Source organism: Dermochelys coriacea, chromosome 7, assembly GCF_009764565.3.
Source record: "Dermochelys coriacea isolate rDerCor1 chromosome 7, rDerCor1.pri.v4, whole genome shotgun sequence".
In the NCBI taxonomy this organism is placed as follows: domain Eukaryota; kingdom Metazoa; phylum Chordata; order Testudines; family Dermochelyidae; genus Dermochelys; species Dermochelys coriacea.
Genome location: NC_050074.1, coordinates 12,271,420 through 12,288,853, shown reverse-complemented (window position 1 = coordinate 12,288,853; position 17,434 = coordinate 12,271,420). Strand labels below are relative to the sequence as shown.

The 17,434-nt window shown below is 42.4% G+C and overlaps 1 protein-coding gene across 4 annotated transcripts in view; it reads left to right on the top strand.

Moving 5' to 3' along the window:
* The window catches only part of LOC119859190 (contactin-3), a 253,218-nt gene that overhangs the window by 25,083 nt on the left and 210,701 nt on the right, over window positions 1-17,434 (top strand). For 2 of the 4 annotated variants that reach the window (XM_043518955.1, XM_043518953.1), the window contains exon 1: window positions 17,193-17,302. The exons of the other annotated variants lie outside the window; for them this stretch is intronic. The gene's annotated coding sequence lies outside the window, so the exon portion shown is untranslated. Of the gene's footprint in view, window positions 1-17,192; window positions 17,303-17,434 lie in introns of those variants that run through there. 4 annotated transcript variants of the gene reach the window in all.

Here is a 17,434-nt window from a genome sequence, read left to right as displayed (position 1 = left end):
ATGAATGCACATTACGGTGCAGGTAGCGAAGGTTGCTGTGCTGAGCCATGACATACGAATTTAAAAATAAATAAGTAATTCGTACCATACATTTGATCAGATTCAACATTAGAGTTTGGTCACCAGTCCTCTGGCAATCTGTCCTCCCATAAGGTCTCTTACAGGTTAGCTGTAAAACAGGATGACCTGTGAGCGTGAAGTACTGTACCCTAGTTCCATATGTTTTGAAGGTAGACAATGAATGCTGGCGTTTCATTGTGCCATGTATATCACAACAACATACTTCTAGGAGATAACATTTGTTTAAGGACATAAGCAATTAGAATTTTTTGCTTGGATTCCAATCCAATCCAAGATGAAGAGTATAACCAGATATGCAAGCTGAACCAGTGACTACTTGGGAGAGTGAATTATGACCCGATCCAGAGGATTTGTCATCTACTAAGTTCGTTCAGCCTTGGTGCATCCAGTACCACCAGGGTGAGGAGCTTTATCTGTTCCCAAGGGAATTGCATTTCAGAGGATAGTAGCTACATCCAAAGTAATCCCATCCTGGAACTTACACTTAAAGTGAATGTGCTACATCCAATCCAGGATTCAGATTTGGGTGCATCAAGCACAGCCTCTTCATCTCTCCTGATCGCCTTCAGGTTCATGCTGTACTTAATACTTGGCTGGAACCAGCTGTGCCCTCGCCCCCCATAGAAGTCCAGCAGTGTCATCCAATCAGTTTTTGGCAATGATTGCAAGACTGGAGGTCTCATTCCAAATAAAATGATGAACAGTTTAAACTTTAACCACAGATTTGGGCTTTTGACAGCATAAACCAAAGACTGATCAGCAGGATAGAATAGAAATTAAATATCTTTAACATGGGTTATTCCGGACAAATGATTCCTTCCTACCTCCCTTCCCCTGCTCACTATCATTGGGATTAAGGAGTCCAAGGTTCCATAATTGAATTCCCAGCCCCCTTACTCCCAGGAATCAACGTCTCCAGCATCCTTTCACCTTCTTAGTTGTTTTAAGTGTTTTTAGGAGCTGGAATAGGGACCTGTGTAAAAGGTCATGCGATGGAGTATACAAATCCCACTCTGGGCCTAAAGGGGTTAAAAATCAACTCTGGGCTCGGGTATTCCCACCCTGCAGACCTGCCAAGCATGCTGCAACTGGAGGAGTGGGTTAAAGGGAGCTCAGAAGCCCAGGCAAAGGTGATGGACAGGCTGTGGGAGAGAGAAAGCTAGACAGAAGAGTAAGCCTGAGACAGAGTGGGTAAGGCCCTCGGGCAGAGCCATCTCTATCCACCACTCCCTTCAAGCCCTGCTCCTTTGGAATCTTTTGTCGAAAGGTAACTGGATGATTGGTTGGACTATAGGGGAGTGCCCAAAAGTGGAGGGCTCTATAGGTAGGAAGTGGCCCAGGGAAGCAACTTAAACTCACTGCAGATAGAACCCTGCCAGTGTTTGTTCCCACAGGGCCTTGGGCTGGGACCTAGTGGAGAGGGAGGGCCTGCATTCCCCATCACATCCTCTTAAGGGCCTAGATCCAGATTTCACCAGGGACGGGGGGAGGGAAGCTGAAGACTGCTGGCATACGGCCAGGAACGGATAGCTCTACCACCCTGACTGAGAGGCAAGGGGCTAGAAGTTGGGGGCACTAACCACTAGGCTTCCTGGCCCTCCGAACCACCTATCACAGGTCATCTAAGCAGCTTATGCATCCTTTTGCTCCCCAACATGCCTCCAAATCTCCCTATAAATGTCTTAACAAATTAAAACTAATGACAATAAATCTGCCATTCACCCTGTCTCCTTAAACTTTAAATGCAGTTTCCCAACTCTCTTCCAAACCTATTAGTTCCCAGACCTCCTCAGGTACTAAGCCCTTCCCCAGCCCTGAACAATATTAAGTGGTGTGTCCTATAAGATTAACTAAGGTGGTAATTAACACATCAGCATGAGTTGATTTCAGTATAATCTTAGCTGTGAAGTAATATTACACTGGGGATCCTAGCTGTGGAGTACTTAATCTTACTTGCACAAATGGAAATGCATTGCTAATTACATGGAAATATTATATGACTAGGTAACAACAACATAAATGTGAGTTATAAATGGATTTTACTTAGTAAATATTATCATCTGAGTTAATATACAAGAAAAAAACACGAATTAATGCTATTTCTGTCTTGATCTTGACTGAGACACTGTTTTCTCCTTTCTCTTTGACTGACTGGCAGCTGGAGTAGGAAGGAATTATTTTTAGTACTGTCTGTCCTGTACCGGTTGTCATCCTGAACACAGCATCTTTCCACCTTACTCACCTCCAAAGTCCATTTGAATTGCAATACTGGATAAATTCAGGGTCCCTTCTCCAGCAATGGCCTGTGCCAGCTGCTTCAGAGAAAGGTGCAAGAAACCCTGTAATAGGATAACCTGTCCCCATCCACTCCCCTCCCCACCCCCCAACCAGGAAAGATTCTTCCTAACCCTAAGTAGTTAGAGGTTGGCTTATTGCCTGAAGCATAAGCATTTATATTCCTTCCAACTCTCCTGTTTATTTTTCATGTTTATTATTATTATAACTGTGGATATGCTTGTTCATATTATTGTCCAATCTCTTTCCAAGTCTTGCTAAGATTCTGGCTTCAATGATGCATTGTAGCAATGAGGTTCATAGGCTAGCTGTATATCGTATGTGGGGGGGAACGCCTTCTATGATTTTAAAATTTCTTTTCAGTTTCACAGAATGCTCCCTAATTATGTATTATAAAGGGAGTGAATTGAACAATGCAATCTACCTTCTGTATATCTTTATATATCCTACTATTTGCTTCCTTCCTAAAGTAAACAGTTCCAGTCCTTTCAGTTGTTTTTCATACGACAGTTTTTCCGTGCCTCAGGTTCCTCTGACTCCACGAAAAACATACAATTTGGAATAAATGCCCAGGAGGGGACCAACCATATCAGTCTTGTCTTTTTGCACTCCTCTATAGCCTAAGTACATACACTCTTGCAGTATCACTGGGACCTGTAAGGCAGGCTTTGGAAATCTCCTTTAGGGCCAGGCTCTTCAAGGTCCTGCTCTCCAAATTCACTGGGGGTGGGGAATTGTTTTTGAAGCCCTTGTTAGATATGAAAGAGACAGACAAAGCTCTGATTGCCTTGAAAGAATGAAGGCAATTCTTTCTGTGTCTGAGACTTTTTATAGCACCCATGTGTCCATGTTTGGTACCTGCCTGCCATCTCAGGCAACCAAACTGTATTGGTTTAAAGTAGTTTTTCATTTTCAAATATTTATTTGTCTTTTATTATGGCCAGGTAGAGTATGGATCCCTCTTCTTCTTTCTGTCTCCTACCAAGTGAGAGACGTTAATGGTATTCCAAGTACTTGAGCAATTTAAGTGCCTTTCAGCCCCAAATACCAGGTGTCTGACTATTCAGATTGGTTAGACAATTTAAATCACTTCTTGCGACCAAGAAGAATAAAGGCAATCTAAAAATGTATGGGGATGACTTCTTTCTTTCTTTTTTCTGTCATCTAAAGGAGAAGTGCTTTCTGACAAAGACCCTGATTCTTGTCAGAGACAGAAAGATGTAATGCAGAAGGTCTCAATTTTTTTTATAGGCACATTGAAAAACTGTTAAAAGTTGCTTCTCCTAAGTCCTAGGTCAGACACTGTGGGCACAGAATGATAAATCTCTTCTTGTGGTGTATATTCTGCCATGCAACCCCTTACTTCAAAGACTTGGTCTAACACCAGTGTTAAATATTCAGGTCCACTTATATTAGGGAAAATATATTCAGAAATCCAGCTGATAAAACTCCTGTATGGTAGGTTTGATTGTGCTTATGGTTATGGGTGATGCCAAATCATCTTCCTCACCCAGGGAAGTTTTTCTGTTTTGCTCCTTGAGCTTGGTAGAGTATTTCATGGTGACAGAATATATCAGTTGCGTGGAAGTTGTTATAGAATTAAAGTTGTGGTCCTTTGGCCCTTTGTTTGCTATGAAAGTCTTGACTGGCCAAAGGCTTACTTCATCGCAATAGGGCAAAAGTCTTTTGACCCAAAGATAAATGTTTTTCACCCTGAGTGCTTCAAAGAATGTAGCTGATCTTGCTCCTTAGATTAACATGTATTTGCTAAAGCAAACCATTTCCAGATGCAGTCAACTAAGGCAGCAATGGCTGGCAGCCCAGGTGTTGTGGTACGTGGGTGTTTTTTTTTTTAATATGAACTGTGGAATCAATTTGAGGATCATTTCTTGACAGGTTACCTGGCATTTTGCACTTCCTTTTGGCCTACCACCAGCTATTCAATTTTTGATTAAAAATGACTGAGAGTGGCACACAAGTACATTCAGAAAGCACAAAGTGAATATTGTACCTGGATGGCTGGATAGTAGCAGAAGAAAGAGTCTGTCTCTTTCCAAATGTTCTAGAGTCTGGAATTTATAGTCAACAGAGTAAAGAGCTTGCTACATCCACCCATCAGGCACAAACAGGATAAGTGTTTTCTTTCCTTGAGATTGGAAAATAAAAATGGCTTTGGGGGAAAGAAAAATGAAACCTGCCTTGCATAGAAAAGCTTCATCTAGGTAAAATAATATATAGACCTATTTCAAACTTACTTTAGTGACCATGAATGACTTCAGAACAGGACTGTAATTGGGATGAAATAAAACTCTTGAACCTTGAAAGCTAGGTTCAGATTTATATTTCTGCAATGTTTCTTACACCACCAAGTACAAATACCGTGCAGTGTGGTGGCTGACTGGCAATTCTGGGCACTTAGTGGACTGCCATAACATTCTGGATGTGGAGTTGAAAGTTATTATTCTGAGTACTTTGCAAATCAAATAAAAAAAAATCCAAATTTCCAGCCTTCATGCCTTTTTAAGAACCTCTGCAAACTAGATATTTTCCAATCTAAGTCAACAATTTTTTTTTACTATCTTTTTGTCTTGGGTATTCTTCCCTAGAATAGCTGCATACCCATTGAATGTTATCTTCATATTTTCAATTTAGCTCTTAGCTTCTTGCAGTTTTAAACCAAAGCCTTCAACGTATCAAGCATAGCCTGTGTTATCTTCGTCACATCAAACCTTGTACTGATATTTAAAGAGTTCTCGCTAACTTGGTTCAACACCACTTGAACCATCATGTCTTTTTCTCTCCATGGTATGAAAGCAAGGCCTTGTGACAATGGGAAAATAGGGTATGTTTAGGAAATGGGTTAGTTGACATGTGAATATCACTTAGCATTTAATGTAGATAAAGACAGCAGTGTTTTAAAAAAGTATTAGTTGGCTGTTGTTAACACTAGAGGGCCATATATTTGAGCGAGTTGAAGATTATAACCTTTCACTTATAAAGCCCTCATTTTCCCAGTTTAGAGAGCCCCAGAGACAAGCACCTAGCTAGTGGGAGAGAACTTGAAAAGAATATTCATAATCATCAGCTATCGCAAGATTTTGGCCCTGCGTCATCTGATTAAACTTCCTGTAGGGAAGCATCAGTAACAATAACACAGTTGAACCAGTGGTGGTTTTTGGGATCTCAGAATGAGGCAATTTCTAAAGCCTGCCATGAAAAATATCTCTATAGACATAAGGATGTGGGTGGAGATTAGCCCTGAAAAATGATAAAAGGCTACATCTCAAAAACATATTTTTCAACAGTGAGGAGTTAATTGTGGGAGCCGACTTAGCTCCTTTCCCACTGTGTTCACCAGTAACAAATGTGAAAAGGCAATCAGGAGAGAGGGAGCATTGGGAATGAGAAGAGGTGAGTTTGGGGGAGTAGGGGGGAAAAGTAAACATCAGCAAGGGATAGGGGCGTTATTCTGTTTACAAAATCACATGACTGTGTGAGGAGCCTCCTCAACTGTAACCATGAAACAGTCTGTTTCTGTTATATGGCACACTGGAACGTTCAGCTAATTGACTGAACATCTGTAACTGCTTTAGAATATTCTCAAATGGGTATTAATCTGCCTTCTAGCTCAGTCTACGTGTCTTTCCTGTTATAGACTCATTTTGGGGTTTAACTCCTCTGCCATTTTCATTGCATTTAGCTGAAACTGAGAATTCGAGTTCTTGGGCAAGATAGAAAAGGAATACTTGTGGCACCTTAGAGACTAACAAATTTATTAGAGCATAAGCTTTCGTGAGCTACAACTCACTTCATCGGATGCATTTGGTGTAAAAAACAGAGGGGAGATTGATATACACACACAGAGAACATGAAACAATGGGTTTATCATACATAAATGCATCGGATGAAGTGAGCTGTAGCTCACAAAAGCTTATGCTCTAATAAATTTGTTAGTCTCTAAGGTGCCACAAGTACTCCTTTTCTTTTTACTGTAAGGAGAGTGATCACTTAAGATAAGCCATCACCAGCAGCAGGAGGGGGGAAAAGGAAGAAAACCTTTCATGGTGACAAGCAAGGTAGGCTATTGCCAGCAGTTAACAAGAATATCTGAGGAACAGTGGGGGGTGGGGGGAGAAATAACATGGGGAAATAGTTTTACTTTGTGTAATGACTCATCCATTCCCAGTCTCTATTCAAGCCTAAGTTAATTGTATCCAGTTTGCAAATTAATTCCAATTCAGCAGTCTCTCCTTGGAGTCTGTTTTTGAAGCTTTTTTGTTGAAGGATAGCCACTCTTAGGTCTGTGATGGAGTGACCAGAGAGATTGAAGTGCTCTCCAACTGGTTTTTGAATGTTATAATGCTTGACGTCTGATTTGTGTCCATTCATTCTTTTACGTAGAGACTGTCCAGTTTGACCAATGTACATGGCAGAGGGGCATTGCTGGCACATGATGGCAAATATCACATTGGTAGATGCGCAGGTGAAGGAGCCTCTGATAGAGTGGCTGATGTGATTAGGCCCTATGATGGTGTCCCCTGAATAGATATGTGGACAGAGTTGGCAATGGGCTTTGTTGCAAGGATAGGTTCCTGGGTTAGTGGTTCTGTTGTGTGGTGTGTGGTTGCTGGTGAGTATTTGCTTCAGACTGGGAGGCTGTCTGTAAGCAAGGACTGGCCTGTCTCCCAGGATCTGTGAGAGTGATGGGTCATCCTTCAGGATAGGTTGTAGATCCTTGATGATGCGTTGGAGAGGTTTTAGTTGGGGGCTGAAGGTGATGGCTAGTGGCGTTCTGTTGTTTTCTTTGTTGGGCCTGTCCTGTAGTAGGTGACTTCTGGGTACTCTTCTGGCTCTGTCAGTCTGTTTCTTCACTTCAGCAGGTGGGTATTGTTGTTGTAGGAATGCATGATAGAGATCTTGTAGGTGTTTGTCTCTGTCTGAGGGGTTGGAGCAAATGCGGTTATATCGTAGAGCTTGGCTGTAGACAATGGATCGTGTGGTATGATCTGGATGAAAGCTAGAGGCATGTAGGTAGGAATAGCGGTCAGTAGGTTTCCGATATAGGGTGGTGTTTATGTGACCATTGCTTATTAGCACCGTAGTGTCCAGGAAGTGGATCTTTTGTGTGGACTGGTGTAGGCTGAGGTTGATGGTGGGATGGAAATTGTTGAAATCCTGGTGGAATTCCTCAAGGGCTTCTTTTCCATAGGTCCAGATGATGAAGATGTCATAGCGCAAGTAGAGTAGGGGCATTAGGAGACAAGAGCTGAGAAAGCCTTGACCTAAGTCGGCCATAAAAATGTTGGCATACTGTGGGGCCATGCGGGTACCCATCGCAGTGCCGCTGACTTGAAGGTATACATTTTCCCCAAATGTGAAATACTTATGGGTGAGGACAAAGTCACAAAGTTCAGCCACCAGGTTAGCCGTGACATTATCGGGGATACTGTTCCTGACGGCTTGTAGTCCATCTTTGTGTGGAATGTTGGTGTAGAGGGCTTCTACATCCATAGTGGCTAGGATGGTGTTTTTAGGAAGATCACCAATGGATTGTAGTTTCCTCAGGAAGTCAGTGGTGTCTCGAAGATAGCTGGAAGTGCTGGTAACGTAGGGCCTGAGGAGGGAGTCTACATAGCCAGACAATCCTGCTGTCAGGGTGCCAATGCCTGAGATGATGGGGCGTCCAGGATTTCCAGGTTTATGGATCTTGGGTAGCAGATAGAATAGCCCAGGTCGGGGTTCTAGGGGTGTGTCTGTGCAGATTGGTTCTTGTGCTTTTTCAGGGAGTTTCTTGAGCAAATGCTGTAGTTTCTTTTGGTAACTCTCAGTGGGATCAGAGGGTAATGGCTTGTAGAAAGTGGTGTTGGAGAGCTGCCTAGTAGCCTCTTGTTCATACTCAGACCTATTCATGATGACGACAGCACCTCCTTTGTCAGCCTTTTTGATTATGATGTCAGAGTTGTTCCTGAGGCTGTGGATGGCATTGTGTTCTGAGGTTATGGGGAAGTGATGGCTGAGGTTATGGGGAAGTGATGATGCTTTTCCACAATTTTGTGACTTTGTCCTCACCCATAACTATTTCACATTTGGGGACAATGTACACCTTCAAGTCAGCGGCACTGCGATGGGTACCCGCATGGCCCCACAGTATGCCAACATTTTTATGGCTGACTTAGAACAACGCTTCCTCAGCTCTTGTCTCCTAATGCCCCACTCTACTTGCGCTACATTGATGACATCTTCATCATCTGGACCCATGGAAAAGAAGCCCTTGAGGAATTCCACCATGATTTCAACAATTTCCATCCCACCATCAACCTCAGCCTGGACCAGTCCACACAAGAGATCCACTCCTGGACACTACGGTGCTAATAAGCGATGGTCACATAAACACCACCCTATATCGGAAACCTACTGACCGCTATTCCTACCTACATGCCTCTAGCTTTCATCCAGATCATACCACACGATCCATTGTCTACAGCCAAGCTCTACGATATAACCGCATTTGCTCCAACCCCTCAAACAGAGACAAACACCTACAAGATCTCTATCATGCATTTCTACAACTACAATACCCACCTGCTGAAGTGAAGAAACAGATTGACAGAGCCAGAAGAGTACCCAGAAGTCACCTACTACAGGACAGGCCCAACAAAGAAAAACAACAGAACGCCACTAGCCATCACCTTCAGCCCCCAACTAAAACCTCTCCAACGCATCATCAAGGATCTACAACCTATCCTGAAGGACGACCCATCACTTGGGTCATCACCCAAGACCACAAACTTGGGAGACAGGCCAGTCCTTGCTTACAGACAGCCCCCCAGTGTGAAGCAAATACTCACCAGCAACCACACACCACACAACAGAACCACCAACCCAGGAAGCTATCCTTGCAACAAAGCCCGTTGCCAACTCTGTCCATATATCTATTCAGGGGACACCATCATAGGGCCTAATCACATCAGCCACACTATCAGAGGCTCGTTCACCTGCACATCTACCTATGTGATATATGCCATCATGTGCCAGCAATGCCCCTCTGCCATGTACATTGGCCAAACTGGACAGTCTCTACGTAAAAGAATGAATGGACACAAATCAGACGTCAAGAATTATAACATTCAAAAACCAGTTGGAGAACACTTCAATCTCTCTGGTCACTCGATTACAGACCTAAGAATGGCTATCCTTCAACAAAAAAGCTTCAAAAACAGACTCCAACGAGAGATGCTGAATTGGAATTAATTTGCAAACTGGATACAATTAACTTAGGCTTGAATAGAGACTGGGAATGGATGAGTCATTACACAAAGTAAAACTATTTCCCCATGGTATTTCTCCCCCCCCACACCCACTGTTCCTCAGATATTCTTGTTAACTGCTGGAAATAGCCTACCTTGCTTGTCACCATGAAAGGTTTTCCTCCTTCCCCCCTTCCTCCCCCCCCGCTGCTGGTGATGGCTTATCTTAAGTGATCACTCTCCTTACAGTGTGTATGATAAACCCATTGTTTCATGTTCTCTCTGTGTGTATATATAAATCTCTCCTCTGTTTTTTCCACCAAATGCATCCAATGAAGTGAGCTGTAGCTCACGAAAGCTTATGCTCTAATAAATTTGTTAGTCTCTAAGGTGCCACAAGTACTCCTTTTCTTTTTGCGAATACAGACTAACACAGCTGCTACTCTGAAACCTGTCATTGGGCAAGATAGTTTCCTTCCCTTTTTTCACTTATTAAAACAAAAAGAAAAGGCAATTTTATTTGTTTATTTATTTTAAGTGGAGGAGAGAGAACTTTCAAGGCTTTATAACTTAAAATTGAAATTTCGTAGACATTGATATAGAGTAAACCTTATTGGTGCTTTGTTTAAAAAACAAACAAAAAAACAGTTGAAATTGCCTGACATCCACATTTGTGGATTCATTCACTATTACTTTCTGTTCTCATCAACATTTTGTATTATGAAGAACGGTGTTTTATGCATTGTGTAGTATAGAAAATTATCTGCCTGTGTGTGGATCTCGATGAATGAGGTGAACAGAGGCAAGGGTGGATTATGGCTTACTGGGTCTGCATTCACTGGTATTCAGTTCAACACTAAACTGATGGCCTTCTAAGACGGACAGATTCTACTTCCTGCCTGTCTCCTCTCTCCAGACTATAGATGTATTAAAATGTAATGAAAATGGTGTTGGCTGCAAATATCTACAAAGTAATATTACTCCTACTCTTCTCCCTTCTATTCCTATGCATTTTCTTATTTCAGTATTATTTATATAGGAATTATTCCTTCTCTTTAGTGACTCCATTTGGTCTTCATTTTCTATGTTCAATATTTTTTAAAAAAATCTGAAAATATATGCATCTAGTGTAATGCACTGTTTAGTGTATGGCTTCTCTCTCTGTGTCGATCCACAGAGAAGTTCTGCTACAGCTTCTAGGTAGGGATATGACTTTCATTTCGTTTTTGGTGTCTCATGCTCGGATAATGTTGCTCTGGAGGTCCTAGTGAGTGCCAGATAATGCTTTTGTTATCTATCCATCCATCCAACATCTTGACACATGAAAGGAGACATAACAAAGTTGCTCCAGCAGTGGTGCTTAGCAATGATATGGAAGAAGAGCCCAATGTGTGAGCGGCAAACCTTTCCACAGTGGCTACAGGTCCACTTGCCAGATGGAAGTTGAAGTACATTCTGCTTCCTGGCTCGCCTGTGGGCCTCAGCCTGGGCTCTCTGGTTTTCCATGGTGATTGCATCAGACTTCTCTAAACTGAGCGATTGTAGGCAGGATTTTCCTGGTTGTCAATGGGAATGTTCGCAAAAAGAAAAGGAGTACTTGTGGCACCTTAGAGACTAACAAATTTATTAGAGCATAAGCTTTCGTGAGCTACAGCTCACTTCATCGGATGCATTCGATGCATCCGATGAAGTGAGCTGTAGCTCACGAAAGCTTATGCTCTAATAAATTTGTTAGTCTCTAAGGTGCCACAAGTACTCCTTTTCTTTTTGCGAATACAGACTAACACGGCTGCTACTCTGAAACCTGTCAATGGGAATGTTGAATTCCTAGAGACTTTGCTCAACCTTGTCACTGTATCAGAGCTTTGACCTTCCTCTGTGGCCATAGAGCACCTTCTTCGGGAGATGATCTTGAGGCATGCGCTTCATGTGTCCCAACCAGAGAAGCCTGCGTAGACTGTGTGCCGGATTTCTCAAGAATCTCTTTATTGGTGATCCATTGGTACCAAGTAAATCCAAGGATTTTTCTATGACTGCAGAGGTGGAAACTGTTCAATTCCCACTTCTGCTTGGAGCGCACAACCCAGTTTCCACAGTCATAAGGAACTAAGGTCACAAGCCTGATAAACAAATACCTTTTGTGTTCAGGTTTAGCAACTTATTGTTCCAGACACATAATGAGGTAAGGTTGACCAAGATAACAGAAGCTTTGCTGATTCTAGCATCAAGTTCCCTCTCAAGGTTGAACGAGTTGGTGAGAATTAAGCCGAGATAGCAGAAGTGATCCATGCTGTCCAGCGCTTCATTATTGACATAGCTATTAGGTGGGATGTTGGTGCCTTGTCATGTGACAAATGTTTTCTTGATACTGATTACCATGCCAAACTTAGTGCGTGCATCAGCAGACTTATTCCTCATAATTTGCAGTTCATGAGGTGAACTGGAAACAAATGCAGCATCATCTGTGAAAAGCAGATCCCGAATGGTCATCTGAGAGACGCGCCTTCTGCTCTAGAATCGGCTGCCGTCCGTCCTCGATTCAAGTATGCCAGATTGATAATTTCCAAAGGTATACTGACAAAGAATAGAGAAACCGATGCCAAAGTCAGTGGGTGCTAAGATGCAACCTTTCTTCATACCAGTATCAATACTAAACTTGGATAATGTTTTGTTTTCGAACTGGATGGTTGCCTTCATTTTCTTGTGGAACTCCTTGACTAGGCAGAGCCTCTTTTGTGGCCAGCCAATTTTCAACAGAATTTTGTAGATGCCATTCCAGCTAACTGTGTTAAAGGCCTTTTGTAGATCAACAGATGCTACATAGAGAGGCACCAGTTCACTACTGTTTTTTTTTTTTTTTCCTTGCAACAAATGCAATGTGAAGGACATGTCTAGCTGTGAACCCACACTGGCTCCTCAGGGTAGACTTTCTCAGCAAGGACTTGAAGTCTTTTCAACAGGACACTTGCAAGCACCTTGCCAACCATGCTGAGCAAAGATATCCCTCAATAGTTGTTGCAGAATGCTCTGTCCCCTTTATTTTTATAGAGAGTAATTGTTTGCATCTTTCAGATATTGTCTTAACCCCATTTTTATCGCCTTTCTCTTGAAGCATTAGAGAAGAGTAACATGGATCTATTCCTATGAGCAGGGGACTTAGCTTGGACAGAAGCTCTCTAAACCGCCAAGGTACTGGGGGGAAGTGACTAGAGAGTCTAGGTTCGGAGGTTTGGTTCGGATAATTATTTAACAACTTCAGAAGTGTAAGACTTTCAGAAATACGTTCTCACTACTACTTGTGGTGATCTCTGCCACACAAAGTAATGTATGTTTAAATCCTATTGAGAATAAAGAGGAGCTCTATTCGGAACCAAAGGTGTAGGGTAGCACTTTATAATGCACCTAGAGAATGTGATAGTGCACTGAAAACTCACAAGAAATAAATAACACAGTGCCTGTGTAATAGCTGTTTGTTTTGTGCTTGAAATGGCAACAAATACTTGCTCAGCTGCAGAATAAGTGCAGCGCATTTGTATGCCTGTAGTCCTCATCCTTTGCCCATGTAAGCATCAGGCGCAAGACAAGTTGGCTAAAGTACCTTAGTGTGATGGGATGTAGATCCCACATCAGCCCTGATAGGGTTATTGATGGCCTAAGAGGCCATTTAGGTTATCTGATGATACCTGAGAGAAGGAGGACCAGAGTTAACGGAGAGTGAATCCCAGCTGGGGAAGGGCTGGGCCGGGCCAACACTTTACAGCCAGGAGGCTGAAAGCAGAAGGGATCTGAAGGACTAGAAGTCTGCAGTCACTCCGTGGGAGTAGGGAGACTGTCAGGGCCCAGGAAGAAAAGGAGTACTTGTGGCACCTTAGAGACTAACAAATTTATTAGAGCATAAGCTTTCGTGAGCTACAGCTCACTTCATCGGATGCATTCGGTGGAAATTTTCCATCGGATACATCCGATGAAGTGAGCTGTAGCTCACGAAAGCTTATGCTCAAATAAATTTTAGTCTCTAAGGTGCCACAAGTACTCCTTTTCTTTTTGCGAATACAGACTAACACAGCTGCTACTCTGAAACCTGTCATTATGCAAGGGACCAGGAAGAAGTCCAGGGGAGAGTAAGCCCTGGGATTCTGCCCTGGAGTAAGGAGTCTAGCAAGAGGCTAGGAGGGGATGAGGTAGCCACAGAGTAGGTTCCTGTATGAAACCCAGAAACAGGCAAGGGAAAAGAGAGGCTGGATAGGAAGGAACCCAGGGAAACAGGGACAGGGACTGAGCTCAACTGAATTGCTGGTTATAGGGGCCCTGGAACCTGGAGTAGAGGTGGGCTGGGATTCCCTTACCAGCCACTGAGAAAGTGGCACTGGACTGAGACCAGGAACCACTGGACAGCTTGTACAGTGGGACTTTCTTACCCTGGGGGAGGGGGCGGGGGTCTATTTAATGACCCAGCTGGAGGGCTGAGATGCAAAGAATGTGGGGGCGTGTCGCAGCATGAATAACTGATGGCAGATGGGGAGAGAGCTAATTCCCTGTCCTAGCCACAAGGAGGTGCACGTGTGGTGGGTGGACCCCTTCACACTGAGCAAGGTCTGTTCATGTCTGCCTGCTTGTAGCATATGTCTTCCGCCTCTACCTTTGCATTGGGGCTGTATATGGGAGAGAAGAGGGTACGTGTGTATGCCACAGCTTCTGTGTGAGCCTGATAGAAGAAACTGTCTCCCCTTCTTGCTTCATTTACACAGAGTGGTCATGTTACATTTGGGGTTCAGTCAGATTTACGTAGATCACGGTGTTTGGTAACGATTTAAGAGGAAGAGAAATAGACACATAATGGAGAAGCCCTGAAAACTTCCTTTTAAAATGTATGTAGTGTCTGTATCCAAGATAATGAAGGATTTTGTGGCTATTGCATTCATTAGATATGATAGTTGCTTTCAACCGCAGTGATCCTCTGCTCTGCTCATCTCATCCTCGCTTCCCTTGTTGCTCTGTCTCCCACACCTCAGTCTGTCAAAACCAGTAACTTCGGGGCGAACAGCTCAGTTCCCCGAACACTGCCTGACCTTGGCCAAAGAATTTCAGCACAAACATTATGCCCTTCCCCGTGCCATGGACGTGTGCTGTGCCATATGGCACTAGTGTGTCGTCTTTGTGGCATTAGTAAGGATATGTTCCAATTTGGTGACAGAGGGGACAAGGTTTTCCTGGGATTTGGGTTGTATTTTGCGGATTGGAATCCTTGCCATAAGAAAGGGAGATGGGCAAGAAAATCAAGTGATGTGGGAGGGGGAAAGACAAAGAGGGAGAGCGGGAAAGTAATAGAGAGAAATGTCCCTGCTGGAAGCAACCTCCTAGTTAAAGATTCTTTGACAGATTCCATTCTCACATCCAGCTTCCTAGGTTATAAAGGGAGCACCACCTCTTTCATATAGGGCCCATATTCTATAATTAGGATTATTATTAAAACTTTTTGGGGATTTTACAAAATACTTTGTTACCCCTTGTCATGATTCCCCTCTGATTTACACAAAAGGGGGGAGTCAACTTAGTGCACAAATTGGCAATGAGATTCTGAGCTATAACTTAGGAAAAACTATCCCTTTTTGTATGAGTAAATTGGTAAGAAAAGTCTGCATTAAAGCATGTTAAATCTTTTAAAATGTATAGTCTGGAGGCCTTTACCATTTAAAAGTAGTCAAGTCCGAATGGGTCTTAGAGCCTTGAGGGCCCTTAATGGCTTTCCGACTGGAGAAGTGTAATTGAAGCCTAAGCGCTTCTATGCTTTCATCCTCAAATCATTGTTATGAAATTGGGACTTTTTTTTTTCCATGGGAGGAAAAGGAACAAGTGTGAAATGATTGCTTTTACCAGCAAATGATGGTTTTTTGGGGAAATGATTAATACAACATGAAAGGTCACATTTTATGTTTGGTGAGCTGTTCAATTAACCGGAGATGTATTCATGCATTGACAAATTCTTGCACATATTTGAATTATGACATCCTTGTCATGTGTAATAAAATGATAGCAATGTGATTTTTTTCCCATGGTTTGCTCAACGTAAGTATTAATGTGTTTGGAGGCAGAGGGGGGATCTTTCTTCAAATATAAGCATATGTTTTATATACACTGTCAATTCCTTGTCATTATCAGATTATTAAATAAAATGTTGCTATATATTTATTAATTTCAGGCTGATTAGGTTAAATGTTAAATCTTCTTGTTTTTAAATCTTTTAAATCTTTTTTTTTTTTTTTTTGTAAACTGCATCCAGTTTTGGGCCTCCCACTACAGAAAAGACAAATTGGAGGAAGTCCAGCAGAGGGCAATGAAAATGATGATGTGGCTGGGGCACATGACTTAGGAGAAGAGGCTGAGGGAACTGGGCTTGTTTAGTCTGCAGAAGAGAAGATTGAGGGGGGATTTGATAGCAGCCTTCAGCTACCTGGAGGGGGGTTCCAAAGAGGATGGAGGTAGGCTGTTCTCAGTGGTGGCAAATGACAGAACAAGTTGCAGTGGGGGAGGTCTAGGTTGGATAGTAGAAAAAACTATTTCACTAGGAGGGTGATGAAGCACTGGAATGGGTTACCTAGGGAGGTGGTGGAATCTCCATCCTTAGAGGTTTTTAAGGCCCGGCTTCACAAAGCCTTGGCTGGGATGATTTAGTTGAGGTTGGTTCTGCTTTGAGCAGGGGGTTGGACTAGATGACCTCCTGAGGTCTCTTCCAACCCTAATCTTCTCTGATTCTATGCTAACTAATACATTTCTTGGAACTCTCATTAAACAGCTCTTTTATACATGATTGAGTGACTACAAAATCTCATACTAGTGTCTGAAATCATTATCCTATCAGCAAATGAGGATTCTTGATTTTCTGAGGATATAAATCTCCCATTTTTAGCCTAAATGGGCTTCCTATTATTGGAACTTAAAGCTCTGATAGGTCCAAGACTGAATGTTATGGATTTGTACCATAGGCCAATGTAATTTTTAGGAAGAAATTCCACTTCTTTGGGGGGAAGTGAGGAGATGGATTCCTTACAGAGTTTTCCCAATCTTATTTGAACTAGGTGGTATTATGGAGAGCTATGGAATTATTGAAAATATAGCCCGTTTTGAATTATGATGAAGACTGAGCTACTGACAGATTGCTTTAGGTAACCCCCTGAGTCAGGTCAGTAAAAACTAATTAGCTTTCTAAGGAATTATCTGCTAGGAGACGACAGACACCTTGACGGGAATGCAATCTTAATTCAGCGCGGAGAGAAAAGATACAAATTAACTTCATTCCAGCCAAAGAATATCAAAGGGAGATTATGTATGCAATGGAAAAATGTATTTTGAGATGGCAACTATGCAAATAAAAGCAACTTTGGAAATGATAAGTTACAGGAGATAGGAACCCAAACTTTCTGCCCGGGAAGCAAATAAAATATTATTCGCTGTTGGTCACAGAAGAGCCTGCAAGTAATAAAAGCAAACGGCTTACTCTCCAAATGTTAATCATAAGGTTGCTTGTATGGCTACATTATTTTAACCTGAAGAGCATAATTGACAGACATCCATCCTACTTTCAGAGATGAAAACTCACTGACATCACAAGCTGACACTCCAAGTCCATGGTGCTGAAGGTTAGCAAGGATTCTGGCAGCTTGAAAGAGAGAACGCTAATGGTACGAGTATCATATTTACTGATTTTATTTCTGTAACTTCAGGTAAGAGGGCTGTTCAGGATGATGCTACATATGGTATAGTTTAGATAATCATTGCGGATCTTGATTTTTTAATAACCTTGGTTTATTTAG